Raw genomic sequence first — 17,140 nt, 5'->3', positions numbered from 1 at the left:
AGAGCCGCGAAGGGCCGGGCGCAAGGCGGGGAAGGGGGCGGGGCCAAGTGGGCACGGCAGCCTATGAGGGCGCGCCGCGTGCGCGGGGGGGTGTGGGCTTTCTTTACTCAGGGGCTGGGCGTGGCCTGGGGCTCCCGCGTTTATTTGCTGTAGGGATGGCGGCAGGGTGGCTGGCACGGTGGGGTTGGAAGGAACCCCTGGAGATCATCGAATCCAACCCCCCTGCTAAAGCAGGGGCACCCACAGCCTGTTGCTCAGGAGCACAATGTCCAGCTGGGTTCGGAATATCCACAGAGAACTAGACTCCACAACCTTTCTGGGCAGCCTGCTCCAGGGCTCCAGTGTCCTCAGAGGTTTGCTTTTGTGAGGTTTTCCTCACGTTCAGGTGGAACCTTCTGGGTACCAATTTGCAGTTTTCGCCCGTTGCCCCTTGTCCTATCACTGGACACCATCTTCTTGCACCCCCCTTTTTAGGTCTTGCTGAGCATTGTGAAGATCTTCTCAGGCTGCTCGTCTCAGGCTAAACAGGCCCAGGTCTCTCAGCCTCCCTTCACAGAGATGTTCCAGTGCCCTTCAGCACTTCATAGCCTTTGCTGAACTCTTTCCAGTAGTTCCCTGGTTCTCTTGAACTGGGGAGCCCAGAACTGGACACAATACTCCATAAAATGGGTTATGATTTGCACAATCAGCAGTAACTGTCAAAGAATCACAGAATGGTAGGGGTTGAGAGGCACCTCCAGCAATTGTTGAATCCAACACCCCTGCCAAAACAGGATCACCTAGGGCACATCACACAGGAATGCATCCAGACATGGCTTGAAAGTCTCCAGAGGAGACTCCACAACCTCCCTGGGCAGCTTGCTCCAGGGTTCCAGCACCCTCACAGCAAGGAAGTTTTTCTTCATGTAGAGGCAGAATTTCCTGTGTTCCAGTTTGTATCCATTGCCTGTTGTCCTATCACAGGACACCATTTGAAAAGAGCCTGGCTGCTTCTTCTTCACACCAACCCTTCAGATATTTTTAGACATTAATAAAACCTCCTCTCAGTTTTCTCCAGGATAAACACCCCCAGGTCTCTCAACATTTCCTCATCAGACAGATGTTCTAGTCCCTTCACCATCCTCACAGCCCATGTTCTCTCATCCTTGTAGCCAATGTTCTCTTGAAATCATGCAGATTTCAGGGTATACCAGGCTAGGCTACCTTAGTCTATCTTCTGCTATTAAATTACATTACAGTAGAAAAAGTGAATTCGAATTAATTTCCTATTTTGAGATATGAATTTAATGTCTGGGTGCTGTAGTAAGCTCCTGGTGGTCCTTAAAGGATTGGAAATTCTTTTCAGTAGGATGTGTCAGTCATAGCACCAAGTCAGTTAACAAAGGTGGTTGCTGGACTCTGCTGTGCAGCATTTTCAGTAGGACTGTGACAAACCTCTTTGTCTTGCAGTGGGATTTTTTTATTCATTTATTAGAGTATTTGATGCCATCTGGTTGCCCAGGGAGGTGGTGGAGTCAATGTCCCTGGAGGCGTTCAAGAAACATGTGGACATGGAACTTCAGGACACGGTTTACTGGCTGTGGTGTTCTCACATTGATGGCTGGACTTGACGTCCTTGAAAGTCTTTTCCAAGTGAAACAATTCTACGAAATCACCACTAGATGGTACTTTCCAACAGACAATAGCTGACTTGAAGCAGTTGGTCCTTCTCTGCCTGCCTGAGGAAAGGCTTCCAAAGGGTTGTGCTTAGGTTTGCAGACACTCCTATGGGAAGACCTATTCAGTAGGAATTCAGTGACTGTACTGAAATAAATTATTCAATAACATCTATTATTTAGCAGCTTCCTCTGTGGTTCACAGCACTTTACAAAAGCCAAAATGTTTGCTTTATTTCCATATCAAAAGTGTAGAAAGGTTAAGGATGCCTGCTCCTGGCACCATGGCTGGGCTGGGGGAATACAATGAGCCAAAACTGTCTCCTTGATCCTTGGGAGGGAACCCTTGCTCTTGGATACATTTCTGCCTGCATCTCAGCATGGTGAGATTCTTTACAGTGAGGGTGGTGAGGCACTGGAACAAGTTGCCCAGGGAGGTTGTGGATGCCCCCTCCCTGGAGGTGTTCAAGGCCGGGTTGGATGTGGCCTTGAGCAACCTGGTCTAGTGGAAGGTGTCCCTGCCCATAGCAGGGAGGTTGGAACTGCATGACCTTAAAGGTCCCTTCAAACCCAAACCATTCTATGAATCTATGTATTCTTAAACTAAGATTTTCCATCTTGAGGCCTTGGGCAACCAAGTCTAGTTGAGAGGCATCTCTGCCCATGGCAGGGGGGTTGGAATAGATGCTCTCTGAAGCCCCTTCCAACCTGAGCCATTCTATGATGATGATGACTGAACTAAAATCATAATTACATTTCTGCTTGGAAATGGTGGAAGCTGCTGCCACAGACTGGAAAGGCTGGAAGTGCTGATTAGGCTGTAGCCAAAGGGGTTCTTGTCTCTCCCACCACTTCTTAAACAATGGAAAAACTGTGTCTAGAGCAATGTATCTTCCATTCTATGGAGAGGGTAGAACTTGCCTCAGGTGGGCTACAGGAGGAAAAAAGTTGCTTCTTAGGAGTGAAAGAAAGAAAATAGGGCATCTGCAGCCAATGCTGCCAGAAGATACTGCACTTTTCAAGGTACTGTATTGTATTCTGGAGGTGGAAATATCACTGAAAACAACAGGAATCATTAACCATTCTGTCTTGATAATTCAAATGCAGTTGTCTCCCCAGTCAAAGAAGCTCCTATTCAATGCTCTTGTGTTTTCAGATACATAAGTTATAAAAAAAAGGGGAAAGCAAATATTGGCACCATCAGTGTTTATTTCTTTGTTTACAGTGCTTTGTTTTCGTTGCCTGCCCTACATGTTTTATTCATGTCTTCAATGTTTTGATCATTTGCAGCATGGTTTCTCCTATAATTCTAAGAAACATTAAACTGTGATAACAATGGTCTCAGTGGTTTGAATTTGCCTTTCTCCTTTTCTGAAACAATCTAAGTGCCTTAGTGAGAGATTAGTTTAAGTACAGCAGAGTTGTGAAAAATACCTGTAGAGCTGTGATGTTCCACAGTTCTATTTCTCCCCTCCAAAACCACTAGGAAAGTGGCATCACAAAATGTTGTGTTTCACTGTTTTTGTTTAAAAATATTGTTAGATCCTTTTTTAAATAAACACTGTGTTAAAAATTCCCTAAACCTCAACTAACAATATACATATAAATGATAATGTCCTTTTGTATTTGTGCTTTTACACACTGAAGATCACGAGTTACAGACTATTTACTTTTGTAAAAGAGCAAGAAATTATAGAATCATTTTGGCTGGAGAAGACCTGCAAGGTCATCCAGCCCAACCATTCCCTAACTCTGCCAATGCTGGGGCTAAACTGTGCCTCTCAGCACTACATCTCTTCCTGTTTTAAACACCTCCAGGAAATCACTTCCCTGGGGAGCCTGTTCCAGTCTTTGAGAACCCTTTCAGAGAAAAAGTTTCTTCTAATACCCAACTGAAACCTCCCATGTACAACTTGAGACCATTTTCTCTTGTCCTATCATCCGTTACTGGGGAGAAGGGACCAACACCTACCTGGCTCCAACCTCCTCCCAGGGAGCAAGAGAGAGTCAGAAGGTCTCCCCACAACCTCCCAATCTCCAGGACAAAGAACCCCAGGTCTCTGGGATGCTCCTCACCAGACCTATTCTCTAGACTGTTCACCAGCTTTGTTGCCCCTCTCTGGACACTCTCCAGCACCTCAATGTCCTTCTTGGAGTGAGGGGCCCAAAATGGAACCCAGGACTCAAGGTGTAGCCTCCCCAGTGCTAAGCACAGGGAGACAATCACTTCCCTGGTCCTGCTGGTCATACCATTCCTAATTCAAGCCAGAATGCTCTTGGCTTTCTTGGCCACCTGGGCACAGGCTGGCTCATCTTCAGCCACTGTTGACCATCACCCCCAGATCTTTCTCTACTCAGCATCTTTCCACTTTGCCCCAAGCCTGCAGCATTTAATGAGATTGTTGAGACTCAGGTGTGCCCTCACTCTGCTTTGTTTTACACGAGCACATCAAAGTTGTTGCAATGTGCAAGTGATATTCATTGGTTGTTCAAATAAAGCAAACCACATTTTTCATTATTCTTTTCCTTTCATGTGACTGGAACACTCTTTCAGAAACAGAGAAATTTATGAACCCAGTTTTGCTTGTATGATGTGCTGGATTTTTATGAAACAGAAATAAAATCCTATAACAAATCCAGAACACCGTGTTGCATTCTTAGAGTGCATAGCTTTTAAAAGATTAACTCCGTGGCACACACAAGTAATTACTTATTGCCTGGGGAAAAAAAAGATTATCTTTTCTAAATATAGACTACTACAACTGGGGTCGCTTAGAGAAAAGGAGGCTGAAGGGGAGACCTTCTCACTCTCTACAGCTGCCTGAAAGGAGGACGGAGTGAGGTGTGTGTCAGTCCATAGTAACAAGTGATAGGATGATAGGAAATGGCCTCAAGTTGCAACAGGGGAGGTTTAGAATGGATATTAAACTTCTGGACTGTAAGGGTTCTCAAAGACTGGCACAGGCTCCCCAGGGAGGTGGTTGAATCCCCAGCCCTGGAGGTGTTTCAAAGAGGCAGAGATGTGATGCTGATGGTCATGGTTTAGCACCAGCCTTCATAGAGTTAGACAATGGTTGGACTCGATGGTCTTAAAGGTATTTCCCAGCCAAAACAAGTCTGATTTTACTTTGTGCCTGAGGATTCCTTTTCTGCCAGGAATAGCAGTGGGCAGACATGAACATTAAGACTTCTTCTTAGGCAGGATTTTTCCAGCTCCTTTTAAAGGTATCATCAAAACTTTAGGTTTCCCTGGTTATTGATTAGTTCCTGCTTAGTTAAAATAACGTGGTGAGTTTACACTGCAGTATCCTGAGAAAACATTTATTTTAGAAAGAGTGAAAACGGTGACCTTGGAGATGCTTGTGTATTTGTATTGAGTGTAGTTATCTGTGCATTTAAGTCTGTTCATACTTTAGTGCAAAGCATTCTAGTGTGAGGTGTCCCTGCCCATGGCAGGGGGGTTGGAACTAGATGATCCTTGTGGTCCCTTCCAACCCTGACCGATTCTATAATTCTATGATTTATTTTTCTTTCTGGGGTTTCTGGGTGGGATGAAGACCGTTGTTTATTAAGTGTGATCCATAGTGTGTTTATTTTTGTCTAATGTTCTTAACTTCTTCTGGACAAAATTAAGGCAAAAGTTATGAGAGAGGTCATCTGTGCCTCCTTGGCCTCAAGAAGCATGTCTGTGGGTGCTAAAGAATCATAGAACCACAGATTTTTTTTCAGTTAGAAAAGACCTCTAAGATCAACAAGGTCAAGTGCTGAGTGCTGCACTCGGACCACAACAACCTCATGCAATGTTACAGGCCTGGAGTAGAGTGGCTGGAGAGCTGCTTGGTGGAGAAGCACCTGGGGGTGTTGATTGATGGGCAGCTGAAGATGAGCCAGTGTGTGCTCAGCTGACCAAGAATTCCAAGGGCATCCTGGCTTGGATCACAGATGGTGTCACCAGCAGGACCAGGGGAGTAATTGTCCCACTTTACTCAGCACTGGTGGCGCCACACCTTGAATACTGGGTTCAATTTTAGGCCCAGAGAGGTGTTTGAATCCTCATCCCTGGAGGTGTTTCAAAGAGGCAGAGATGTGGTGCTGAGGGGCAGGGTTTAGTCCCAGATTTGGTAGAGCTAGATAATGGTTGGACTCGATCTTAAAGGTGATTTTCAACCAAAACGATTCCATGATGCCAAAATTCTCTTCTATGCTCAACACCAGGCAAACCAAGACAATAACTGTTTTCTTACGTGATTTTTTGGATCTAAATCTCTTCATTCCTACATCCTTTTAAAACCCAAACCACTAAGCTTCTTATTTAAGATGCTTGCACAGTAGAGGGAGCTGAAGGTTTGATAAACATGTCCAGTGTGTTGTTGCTTGCAAAGCTAAGAAATGTGAGTGGAATAATGGATGAGGTTTTGGTGTCTGCACCTCAGGAAGGTGATAGATGTTTAGTCTGAGCTATTAAGTTAAATGAGTCAGAGGATTTTAAGTCAGTGGCATTAATGGTCTTACCTGAGAGCACCACCATGCAGAATGTAAGACAGCAGAGTAGAGGCAACATGCGGCTCACCCAGGTGCTGGAAAGCTGCCCAGCAGAGGAGGACATCAGGTTGCAGAGGAGCCAATGTGTGCCCAGGTGGCCAAGAAGGCCACCAGCATCCTAGCCTGGATCAGGAATGATGGGGCCAGCAGGACCAGGGCAGTGATTGTACCCTTGTACTCAGCACTAGTGAGGACAAACCTTGAGTACTGGATTCAGTTTTGGGTCCCTCGCTCCAAGAAGGACATTGAGGTGCTGGAGCAGGTCCAGAGAAGGGCAACAAAGCTGGAGAAGGGTCTGGAGAAAGGTCTGGTGAGCAGCAGCTGAGGAACCTGGGGTTGTTTACTCAAGAGAAAAGGAGGATGAGGGGAGACCATCTGGTTCTGTACAACTCCCTGAAAGGATGTGGGAGCCAGCTGGGTATTGGTCACTTCTCCTTAATAGCAAGTGAGGGGATGAGAGGAAAAGGCTTGAAATTGCACTAGGGGAGGTTCAGGTTGGATATGAGAAGAAACTTCTTTACCTCAAGCGTTCCTAAACACTGCAACAGGCTTCCCAGGGAGGTGGCTGAATCCCCATACCTGGAAGTGTTTCAAAGAGGCAGAGATGTGGTGAGGGACATGGTGTAGCACCAGACTTGGTAGAGTTAGATAATGGAATTAATGCTGTGATTCCATGATCCTATGATCTTTTCAGATTATTTTATTTTTTTTTTCTTTATCTGTTTGTTTTTCTGTTGTTTTTTTTGTTTGGTTGTTTTTTTTTTTTTCCCTTAGTCTATATATTTTAGTTGCTAAGCTGTTTTCAGCCAAGCCTGAGGTTCAGCCCATCCAAGCTGCCAGTAGAAAGGCAAGTGTACTTTCCCCTGAGCCTGTTTTGAGAATGTCTCCTTCTGCCACCTCCATAAGGCTGAACTATGGATTTTCAGTCCATTGTGGTAAAACTGGGTATGTCTACCTGATCTGTTAGATCTGGAAGAAAATAGAAGCCAGTGTTGCCTCTTGCCTTCCCAGAGCTACAGGCACCATGCACACTCAAACTGAAAGTCCCTTGATCAGTGTTTATTTCCAATACACACAGGAATCATCAGGAAAGCTTGTGAAAACCCAAAATGCTTCATTTTCTTCACTGTCCTTTGGCTGTGTTAGAAAAATGACCTATCTGGCAGCAGCCCTACCTGATCCTGCCATTTTAGACATGTGCAGCATCTCTTCTCTGAACAGGAGAGCAGAGGGCAGAGGAAGTGAGGAGACCTCGTCATGCAGCTTGGGCACATCGTGATACCACTTCTGGCCAAAGTGACAGTGATGTTTGTGAGTGGGAGTCCTTCTGGCTCTTAAGAGTTGGAGGAACCTTGTTTTCCTTCACTTTCATTGTTTGTTTGGGGATTAGAGAAATCTAGGGGTGATGTAACCATATGCTGGTGTTGCTGATACAGAGGAGGGTAGAATTTAGCAAGGATCTTGTAAATGAAAAGAAGCTTGAATAACAAGCAATGTAAGCAGTGGGATTTTCCTAATGTTATGAGCTACTGTGGTGTGAAGCAACCCTTTGACTGGTGACCTTGAAAGATGTGCTCAAATTTGTGAGCAGCATTTTGGAAGCAGAAATTGCTACTTCTACAGCAGATCTGTGCTGTTGTTACGTGTGTTATTGAAAAGGGTGGCTTTCTAAAGTGTTACTTAATCGTTGTAAACCATTCTTTTGCTGGCTTTGCAAGAGTGACAGTTCAGGCTGGCACCACAGGGTGTCTCTCACTGGTAGAGTTTGGTGTTCTGTCTGTTCTGACCTTTATTGTCTCTGGACTGATAACTGCTTTCTCTTATTTAGGCAAGAAAATTCCCTTCAAAGAGTTTCTTTGATTAAGCAAATCCATTAATATGATCTCTAGATAACACTTATGCTTCTTTGCTTGACTCTTCTCAGTCACTGTTTGGACAGCATATTTTTTCTGTAGCTCATTAAGGAACATCAGAGGGTTTTTAAGTTTAATGGAAGCCCTTCTAACAATTGTTTAGTATTTGCTAGGTTCAAGAAGAAATTAATTGAGGCACGTAAATCTATATGTCATTCTGGTACTTGAAAGGGGCTACAAGAGAGCTGGGGAGGGACTTTTTACAAGGGCTTGCAGTGAGAGGATGGGGGAAAATGTCTTTGAGCTGGAAGAGGAGAGATTTAGAGTAGATATTAGGAAGAAATTCTTTACAGTGAGGGTTGTGAGACACTAGAACAGGTTGCCCAGGGAGGTTGTGGGTGCCCCCTCCCTGGAGGTGTTCAAGGCCAGGTTAGATGAGGCCTTGAGTAAGCTGGTCTAGTGGAAACTGTCCCTGCCCATGTTGGAGGAGTTGGAATTGGATTATCTTTAAGGTGCCTTCCAACCTAAACTATTCTATGAATCTATGAACCTCTTACATAGACCAATTTAATGTAAACACATGGAAGCATTCACCTAAGAAACAGTTTCATGCTTGGGCTTTCTTAGCCCATCTCACAGATTCTCTCAGTGCTACTCAAAATGTTGATTTCATGCTCAGCAAAACAGACAAATGAAAGACAGGTTGTGCAGGAAATTATGACCTTTCTCATCTTTTTATTCATATCTTCCAGGAAAGGAAGAAATGGTACAAGAAATCTGTCAAATGAAATGTCTTCCTTTAAGAGATGGAATTGCTTTCCCAACCTTAGAATCACAGAATCATAGAAGAATTTTGACTGGAAATGCCTGTAAGATCATTGAGTCCAGCCATTCTCTACCTCTTACCAATTCTGGTGCTAAACCATATCCCTCAGCACCTTGAAGTCTTTCTTGGGGTGAGGCCCCCAAAACCGAACCCAATACTCAAGCTGTGGCCTCACCAGTGCTGAGTCCAAGGGGACAATCACTGCTCAGGTCCTGCTGATCACACTGTTGCTGATCCAGGCCAGGATGCTGTTGGCCTTCTTGGCCACCTGAGCACTCAGTGGCTCATATTCAGACAACTGTCAGCCAGCACCTGCAGGTCTTTCTCTGCTGAGCAGCTTTCCAGCCACTCATGCCCCAGGCCTGGAGCATCCATGGGATCGTATTGCATGAAAACAACTTTCCTAATGAGCTCAATCACAGGCATTTATTTTGTTCAGAATTAGAATAGAAATGTTCTGAAGAGTAAGAGAAAAAACAAGCAGAGATTGTTCTGACAGAAAAGCAGTTGGGGCACGTGTGCAGAAGACAGAACAAGTTAAAAATAATTGGAGGTAATACTGTCTTTTAGAAGTAATTGTCTAATTTATGGTGTGCAGAAGTACATCTTTTAGGTGAAATATTAATGCTTTATTTTTCCCCTCAACACATGCTTTAAGCACTTTCAAGTAAGTGTAATTGTAGTTTGTTTGTTTGTTTTTTTTTTTTTTGGGGGGGGGAGGGTTATTCTGTTTGCAGTTGGTCCTGAAATTCCCATTTATCTGAAGCTCTGATGACTCTGAGGCAAACACCACTTGCAACAGCATTGCAGAAAAAAACCCACCTTGCATGCCTTCAACACTGACTTTACTTTAAACTCTAAATCTTGGTTTGACTTTTGGGCCAGGGGAGATTTCATATTCTGATAGCTCTTACTTCTTAGTGTAGCACTGTACTTTTTACCCTGGGCTTTGCTTCAAGTATTCTTGTTACCCTTGCCAAAATCAAGCAGTAAATTCCACCTGAAATCACTGAGCTGCAACTAATTAATCATCTGGCTGACCTAGTAGATGGAGCTGGTGAGCGTGCATGCATTCTGATGGTACACCCCCTTCCTGTGCATGCCATCCACTGACTCACATCCTTCCTCTGGATGAGAAACCTCAGGAGACAATGGCAAAGATAGCTTGCTTTTGGACTATTTTATGTCAGTGTCTACCACCAGAAGAGCTGCCTGTCTCAGTTAACTAAGTTATTGAATGCATTCCTGCTCATCTCTATTAGTTGGTCACTTCCTTTCCATGGAACAATTTAATTTCTGGTAAATTTAATCTGCTATGGGGACTGCTGCTACCTGTTTGGTGGTTTCTGATCTTTGCTAAGACAAAAACAAAGAGGAGCGATGGTAAGAAGAGATCCTGTGTGAGATTTCACTGAAACTTCCATGAGATACAGAATATTGTACTTCTATAGATGAAAACAGCAAGAGATTTTAAAGAGCAAATTAATTAAATATTTTTTAAACAGCAAATTAATGAAGTACTTTAATAATGAATTAAATAATATTCTGCTAAAGGTAAATTTGAGAAGATCAAAACCTTCTGTAAAGAGTCAACCTTTGAAAAGAGAATCTTCCCTTTCTTCCATGCTGTAGACTTTTATTTGAGGATTGAGATTGTGTCATGTTAACTAATCTAAACACACACACATATACACACACTTTGCTTTCCTTCTTGGAATCGTGGAATCATTACACTTTTCTTAATAATAGGTGGAATTTCCTTACAAGGCAGTTTAACTCCCAGTGAAGCAGATTGAGCACACCCATCCCAGCAGCATACACTGCAGTACAATGCAGGGCACAGAGAGCGAGTGCTACCAAGATTAGTCTTCAACTCGCCCTTTCTGCTCATGACCTCTTCTTGGTTTTGTGCTGTTCCAGGTGCTTGTGGCATGGTATTTGCTCAAAGGAAAGTTGGAGTCACTTGGCACACTGAGTTTGGGGTTGGCAGAACCTGAGCAGAGGCCATGTAAGGTGATTATGCCTCTTTACTCTGCTCTGGTGAGACTCTACCTGCAGCACTGCATCCAGTTCTGGTGCCTCTGACACAAGAAAGACATTGAGCTGTTGGAGCAGGTCCAGAGGAGGCTGTGAAGATGATCAGAGGGCTGGAGCTGCAAGAATTCTGGGGAGACCTGATAGCAGGGAGACAATGCCTTCTCTGGTCCTTCTTGTCCCACTGTTCCTGATGCAGGCCAGGATGCTGTTGGCCTTCTTGGCCACCTGGGGCACACTGGCTCATCTTCAGCCATCTGTCCATCAATACCTCCAGGTCTTTCTCTGCTGAGCAGCTTTCCAGCCACTCTGCCCCAAGGCTGAGGAAAACAGGATGATTTATTATGGTAGAAATCAGACTGTGTGAGTGTAATAGAGGACTGAACTCAGCCTTAAGAACTTGTTTTTGTTTTTGTTTTTTAATTTCTGGTTTGCTTTGGAAGGCAAACTGTGGTAGGACTGGAAAATTGGAAATGGTATATCTTGCACTCATTCTGTGGCTCCAAATAACCTTTTATTTACAATAGCAATACTTTCCATTTTATATAGTGCTGCACATTTCCATGGAATGGAAATGTATCAAATATCCTGGCTGAGAAGTGTCCCACGGTCTGCCTTGCTCAGCCCTAGAGCCAGTCTTTCACACACCTCAGAAGGACAATTTGTCTGGTTTCATGTTAAGGAGATGCTGGATAGTTCATAATTGCAATGATTGCTCCTTTGCCAGTGTCTGCAAACTCAGCTGAATTTCAAAGGCCATAAAATGATCCTTAAATATTTCTTCAGATGGCTGCAAAAGTATTGGTGACTGAGTCCTGTTAGAGTTCAGGCTGCAGCTCTGCAAGATTTTGAAGGAAGAGGAATTGTAGCAGTGTTATTGTGTTTAAAAAGAAAGAAAGAAAAAGAGGTGTGTGTTTCCATCTCCTGGTACCTTTTTCCCTGATTTTCCAAGCTGAGTTATTTCTCTGAGACACACCATATATGGAGACAGTCCACATATTATCCTCTTGCTGGCATTTCCAACGCTGCTCAGACAACCTGTCATGGAAAAATAAATGCATTTGCTGAGTAAAAATCCAGGGCCTCTAGAACATAACTGACAGTGAAGTGTTTAAAAACCCATAAATTAATTTTGCCTTTATTTAGTCTAGAAGGAATAGAGGGTTGTGTGCATTTTGCTAATGTTTACATTAAAACCCAAGACATAATTTTCCCTTGTCTGAGGCAAACGGACTTTCTGTTATGCTAAAGCTTCTGCCTGGTGTGGAAGAATAGTCATGTTCAACAGGAAGAGATCATGCAGTGTATGATGTACACTTTCAGCAGCCTTGGAATGATCATTTTGAGAAAAGAAAACCACCTGGGAATCAGTGAGACATCCCAGCTTTTACAGATTCATGCTTGGGGTCCTTTTCTGAGAGGCTTTTGTACTGCCAGATGTAAAACAAAGGGGAGGATGCTTGGCTGGGGAGCTTCCCTCCAGCTGAGAGAGAAGAGAAAGTGTTTGCCATTCTCCCATAAAATCTACCTGTGTTCCTTTGATATGGATTATCACTGCAGGGGGAGTTGGACTAGATGACCTTTGGAGGCCCCTTCCAACCCAAACCATTCTATGATTCTATGACAGCTGGAATACTGGGTCCAGTTCAGGGCTTCCCAGTTCAAGAGAGGCAGGGAACTACTGGACAGAGTACAACAGAGACTCCAAAGATGCTGAGGGGCCTTGAGCATCGCTGTGAGGAGGAAAAGCTGAGAGACCTGGGGCTCTTTAGCCTGGAGAAGAGCAGCCTTAGAGGGGATTTGGGATACTTCAATCTGCTAGTGGCCTCACCAGGGCAAAGGAAAGGGGGAAACAGACTCGTTTAAGATCACATTGCTGAAGATGTCACCTATCACAGCTGGCTTGTGATTCAATGCAATGCTCTAAATTAGTGTGCTTGCCTATAAATTTTAGCTATTGTTTGACCTCAAGAATCACAGAATCCCAGCATGGTGGGGGTTGAAAAGGACCTCTGGAGATCATCAATTCCAATGCCCCTGCCAAGACGTGTTCACCTAGAGAAGGTCACACAGGAACATGTCCAGGCAGGTTTGGATTCTCTCCAGAAATAGAGACTCCGTCACCTTTCTGGGCAGCCTGCTTCAGTGCTCCATCACCCTTAAATTGAAGAGGTTTCTCAAAGATACTGTTTGCACCTTCATACTACCTGCTGCAGGCAGAAAATGGAAAGTGGTTGCTAAACCTTGATGGCTGGAAGCAGGAACGTTCACAAAAGATATAAAGGACAATTGTCAGATTTATCTCCTTAGCCTTTGAGACAAAAAAATGTTGTCTGCATGCTGTATATTGTGTAAGATACTGTACATCATGTAATATAAAGCACCAATATGCCCTAACCCTCCTGAAGATCAGTCTGAAGTAATGAAAATACTAATTGTCACCAGATATTGCTAGGGTCAGATTTTATGAAGGAAATTGAGATCTTACAGTTAGGAAGGATGCTATAGCAATTAGGCTGCCTGTGTGCCATCATGCTTGTCACGTCACCATAGTTTCTTCTGGCAGGGACAGCTTGCAGAGGCTCCATGGAAAGCAGAAGTGGCAGCCCCTCTGTGGAAGGATGATTTCCCTGAGCTATGGTTTATTTATGGTTCGTGGTAGTTTGCAAGATTTGCTTTCAGCTAAGAGTCACACAAATGGCAGGAGGCTTGTTAAAACTGGCACAAATTCTGCAAAGCTATTTCTACACTATGCATTCCCAGCCTTTTCTGTAGTTTTCCAGGTTTTTCAATTTCCTTCAGCCTAGGTAGCAGCACAGATGAGAGGGAGTTTATGTATTGATTACTTTGGTTTTGGAGGCACATGCAATGAGCAATTGTGCTGCAGTGTTGGTCCTGTGCTATGCAAGCGTATGGAGTCGATGGGCACAGCCTGAACTGACACACAAAAGTACCCCTGGCTCTTCTGTATGGCATGAAAATAATTTTGAAATTTGAAGTTTTATGGTACATTTGGCCTTTAACAATGGCAGTGATTTAATGTCCTACTGAAAAGCAGTTACTGGAGTGTCCACTCACCTAGAAATGCATCTTGGCTCTTTATTACTGAGCAGTACAATTATTTTTAGCTAAGAAAAGGCTTCTCTAGTGGCTTCTCAGTCTTGTGTTTCTTGCTGGAGATGCTAATTTCCTAGAGAGAGAACTCCAGGAACACAGCCTTTAAATATTGATGAAAAGTAAGAGCTGTACCACTCTCTGAGAAGAGCCATGCAGAGATGAAATGACAACATAAAAATACATTAAGCATTTTACAGTTCTATGATTTTCTTTGAGCTCCTAGCTGCTTTGTGGGGTTAGGCTGGCTCACTGCCCATGTTCAGCTCTCAGCACTAAGCATGCTAACATCTCACTGCAAGAAGGACATTGAGGTTCCAGAGTAGGTCCAGAGAAGGGCAAGGAAGCTGGTGAAAGGTCTAGAGAACAGGTCTGGTGAGGATCAGATGAGGGAACTGGGGTTGTTTAATCTGGAGAAGAGGAGGCTGAGGAGAGACCTCATTGCTCTCTACAACTCCCTGACGGGAGACTGGAGTGAGGTGAGTGTTGGTCTCTTCTCCCAAGGAACAGGTGACAGGGCAAGAGGGCATGGCCTCAAAGTTGCACCAGGGGAGATTTAGGTTGAGTATTCTTTCCTGCAAGAGTGATCTGGCATTGGAACAGGCTGCCCAGGGAGATGGTGGAGTCGTTGTCCCTGGAGGTGTTTAAAAGACTTGGAGATGTGGTGCTGAGGGACATGGTTTAGAGGTGGACTTGGCAGTGTCGGGTTAAGTGTTGGACTCGATGATCTTCAGAAGTCTTTTCCAACGTTTATGATTTTATGTCAGTATCCTACGAGCCAAACCTAAAGGGCTGTAGGTGGCTGAACACAGGTGGCCCTTCAGCCCCTCACACCCACTGCCAGGGCGTTGTGGCAGGAGGGCAGAGCCCCTGAACCCTTCGGACTAGTACCTTCCCTGTGGAAGGGCAGGGTCCTTTCCCCCACCTGGCCACGTGGGCTGGCTGAGGCAGCCCTTCCCGCACACCACCCTCAGGCACCCACACCTCCTGCCCGTCCCCTGCCCTCCCTCGGCAGCGTCCCGTCTCTTCCCGCTGCGGAGCGGCCCGGCCCGTCCTCTTCCCTCGCTCCGGGAGCACCCCGGGGGGGGGCGGGAGAGCCGCTCCCCTCCGCGCCCGCCCCCGCCGCCGCCCGGGGCTGGCCGCTGAGGCATGAAGAGGAGGCTCCCGGGCGGGAGCGGGGCTGAGGCGGGTTCAGGCCCTGCACGGCTGCCGACCGGCCGCCCCATGCGGGCTCCGTCCCCCCGCGGCCCCTCGCCGGGATGGAGATGCGCGGTTGCTGCCTGCGCCGCCGCCAGCTCCCCGTCCTGCTGCTGTGGGGTAAGTGGCGAGGGGGTGGATGTTGGCCGCTGTTCCCCCAGCAGGGACAGCTGCTCGGACCGGCCCCTTCGGGCAGCGGTTTGTGCCGGGGTGTGTGCGTAGGGGTTGAAGTTCGGGAGGAGAGTGAGCTCCCGCACCAGCTCCTTTGCAGGAGCACCCTTTGCGGAGGGGGGATCTGTCCGGGGGGCCCTGGCGGGTTGGTCTGGCCGTGCTGCGGGGTTGGAGGGTGGGTTTCCCTCCAGGGCTCTCCCGTCCCGAATAGGCGAAAGGCTTTCGGCATCGCAGCCTCTGCGCCTCTGCTCCAGCGACAGCATTCTGCCCCCGCCGGCTGCCCGCTCCCGGGGAGGATGTGGTCAGGGAACCCCGAAATAAAGCACAGGGCTGGCAGTCCCCCAGGAATACCGAGCTTACCCATGTCAGGCTTTACCTCTCTGACCCCAGAGCTGCTTCTGGAGAGGCAGGTTTGGCCAAGGGGAAGGTTTCTGCTGCAGACGAAGGGCTGATGGTTCTTGAAGTGGCTGAGTTGCAAACGGGCAACAAAAAGCGCAGGTCAGCTTCGGATTTTCCCTTAATATATAGGTAACTCTGCTGCTAGAAAAATGATGTTTTGTTTCTGGTTGGGTAGCTTCTTTTAGGACTATCACGTTTAATGTGTTTCAGTCAGGCCAAAAGTTGCTGGGAAGAGTCAGTTCTGGTCTTTACTCAGCAGTAAACCCAGAGATGGAGTTAACCTCCCTACGAGTCACAGATTGAGGAGAAAATCAGATCTCGTGTGTTAAGGAGGTTTATCTGAGGACTCGATAACTTTATGTGCTTGTTTTGTGCCTTTTCCAAAGTATGAAGCTGGTAAACCCTGGACATCTTTCCTTGGGAAGATCCCCAAAAGAAATGGGTGGTTGCATTGACAGTGTTTAGTAGTGTTGTCTTACCACAGGATCGTAGAATTGTTTGGAAATTGGAAAAGACCTCTGAGATCATTGAATCCAACTGTCTTGATCTGATCTGTCAAAAGAATGATGTATCAAGTGCATAGATTTTCTGATTCTTTGTGGCTAAAATCTTACCTCAATTGCCTTTTTTTTTTTTTTTGTTTAAATATTTATTTATTTCTCAGCTGAAAAAGAATTAAAAAATGGCAGGCACCTGCCTTGAACTGGGAGAATGAGGCAGCAATCATTTTGTGTACAGGGAGACAGACACCCTGATGCTGCTGTGACTTTTGACAAAGCAAAATTGTGCAGTGGAGATTTATTTTCAGAAAAATTGTGCACTGGAGATTTCAGAGAGTGAAGTGAGGGACAATGTCCCTGTAGCACTGAAAACCACAGAAAGATGTGTGTGCTTAGACATTTTTTGACTGTGGTGTTGGCTTTCTTGATAGAATAACACCAACCCAGTGAGTTGAAAGATGTCTGTTAACTGATAATGTGTTGCTTTCTACTGGAATTGGAAAGGGTTGGTACGATCAAGAACTAATGAAATCAGATTGATTTCCTAGTAGAAAAGCCTTGGAAGTTTTATGATGTGAAACTGAGGTGTTTTGGTAAAGAAAGCTTTAAGTGATAGAAAGCTGAAGTTTTCTGAGTAATACAGACATTTATCAGTTTGGAAGGACTCATAGTTGAATTGAGTGTGCTTTCCTCCCTCTGGTTAGACAGAGATCCAGGACCTCTCTCATTAAAGTAAAACTCTTGCCAGGATTCCTCTCTGTCAGCTCTGGCTGAATTTGGTATGAAGCCTGTCTGGGTGGGGACCTGGACCATACTTCCCTAACCTCAGACCGTTGCTTTCTGCATATC

Source organism: Indicator indicator, chromosome 11 (genome assembly GCF_027791375.1).
Source record: "Indicator indicator isolate 239-I01 chromosome 11, UM_Iind_1.1, whole genome shotgun sequence".
Classification (NCBI taxonomy): Eukaryota; Metazoa; Chordata; class Aves; order Piciformes; family Indicatoridae; genus Indicator; species Indicator indicator.
This window is presented reverse-complemented; position numbering follows the sequence as displayed.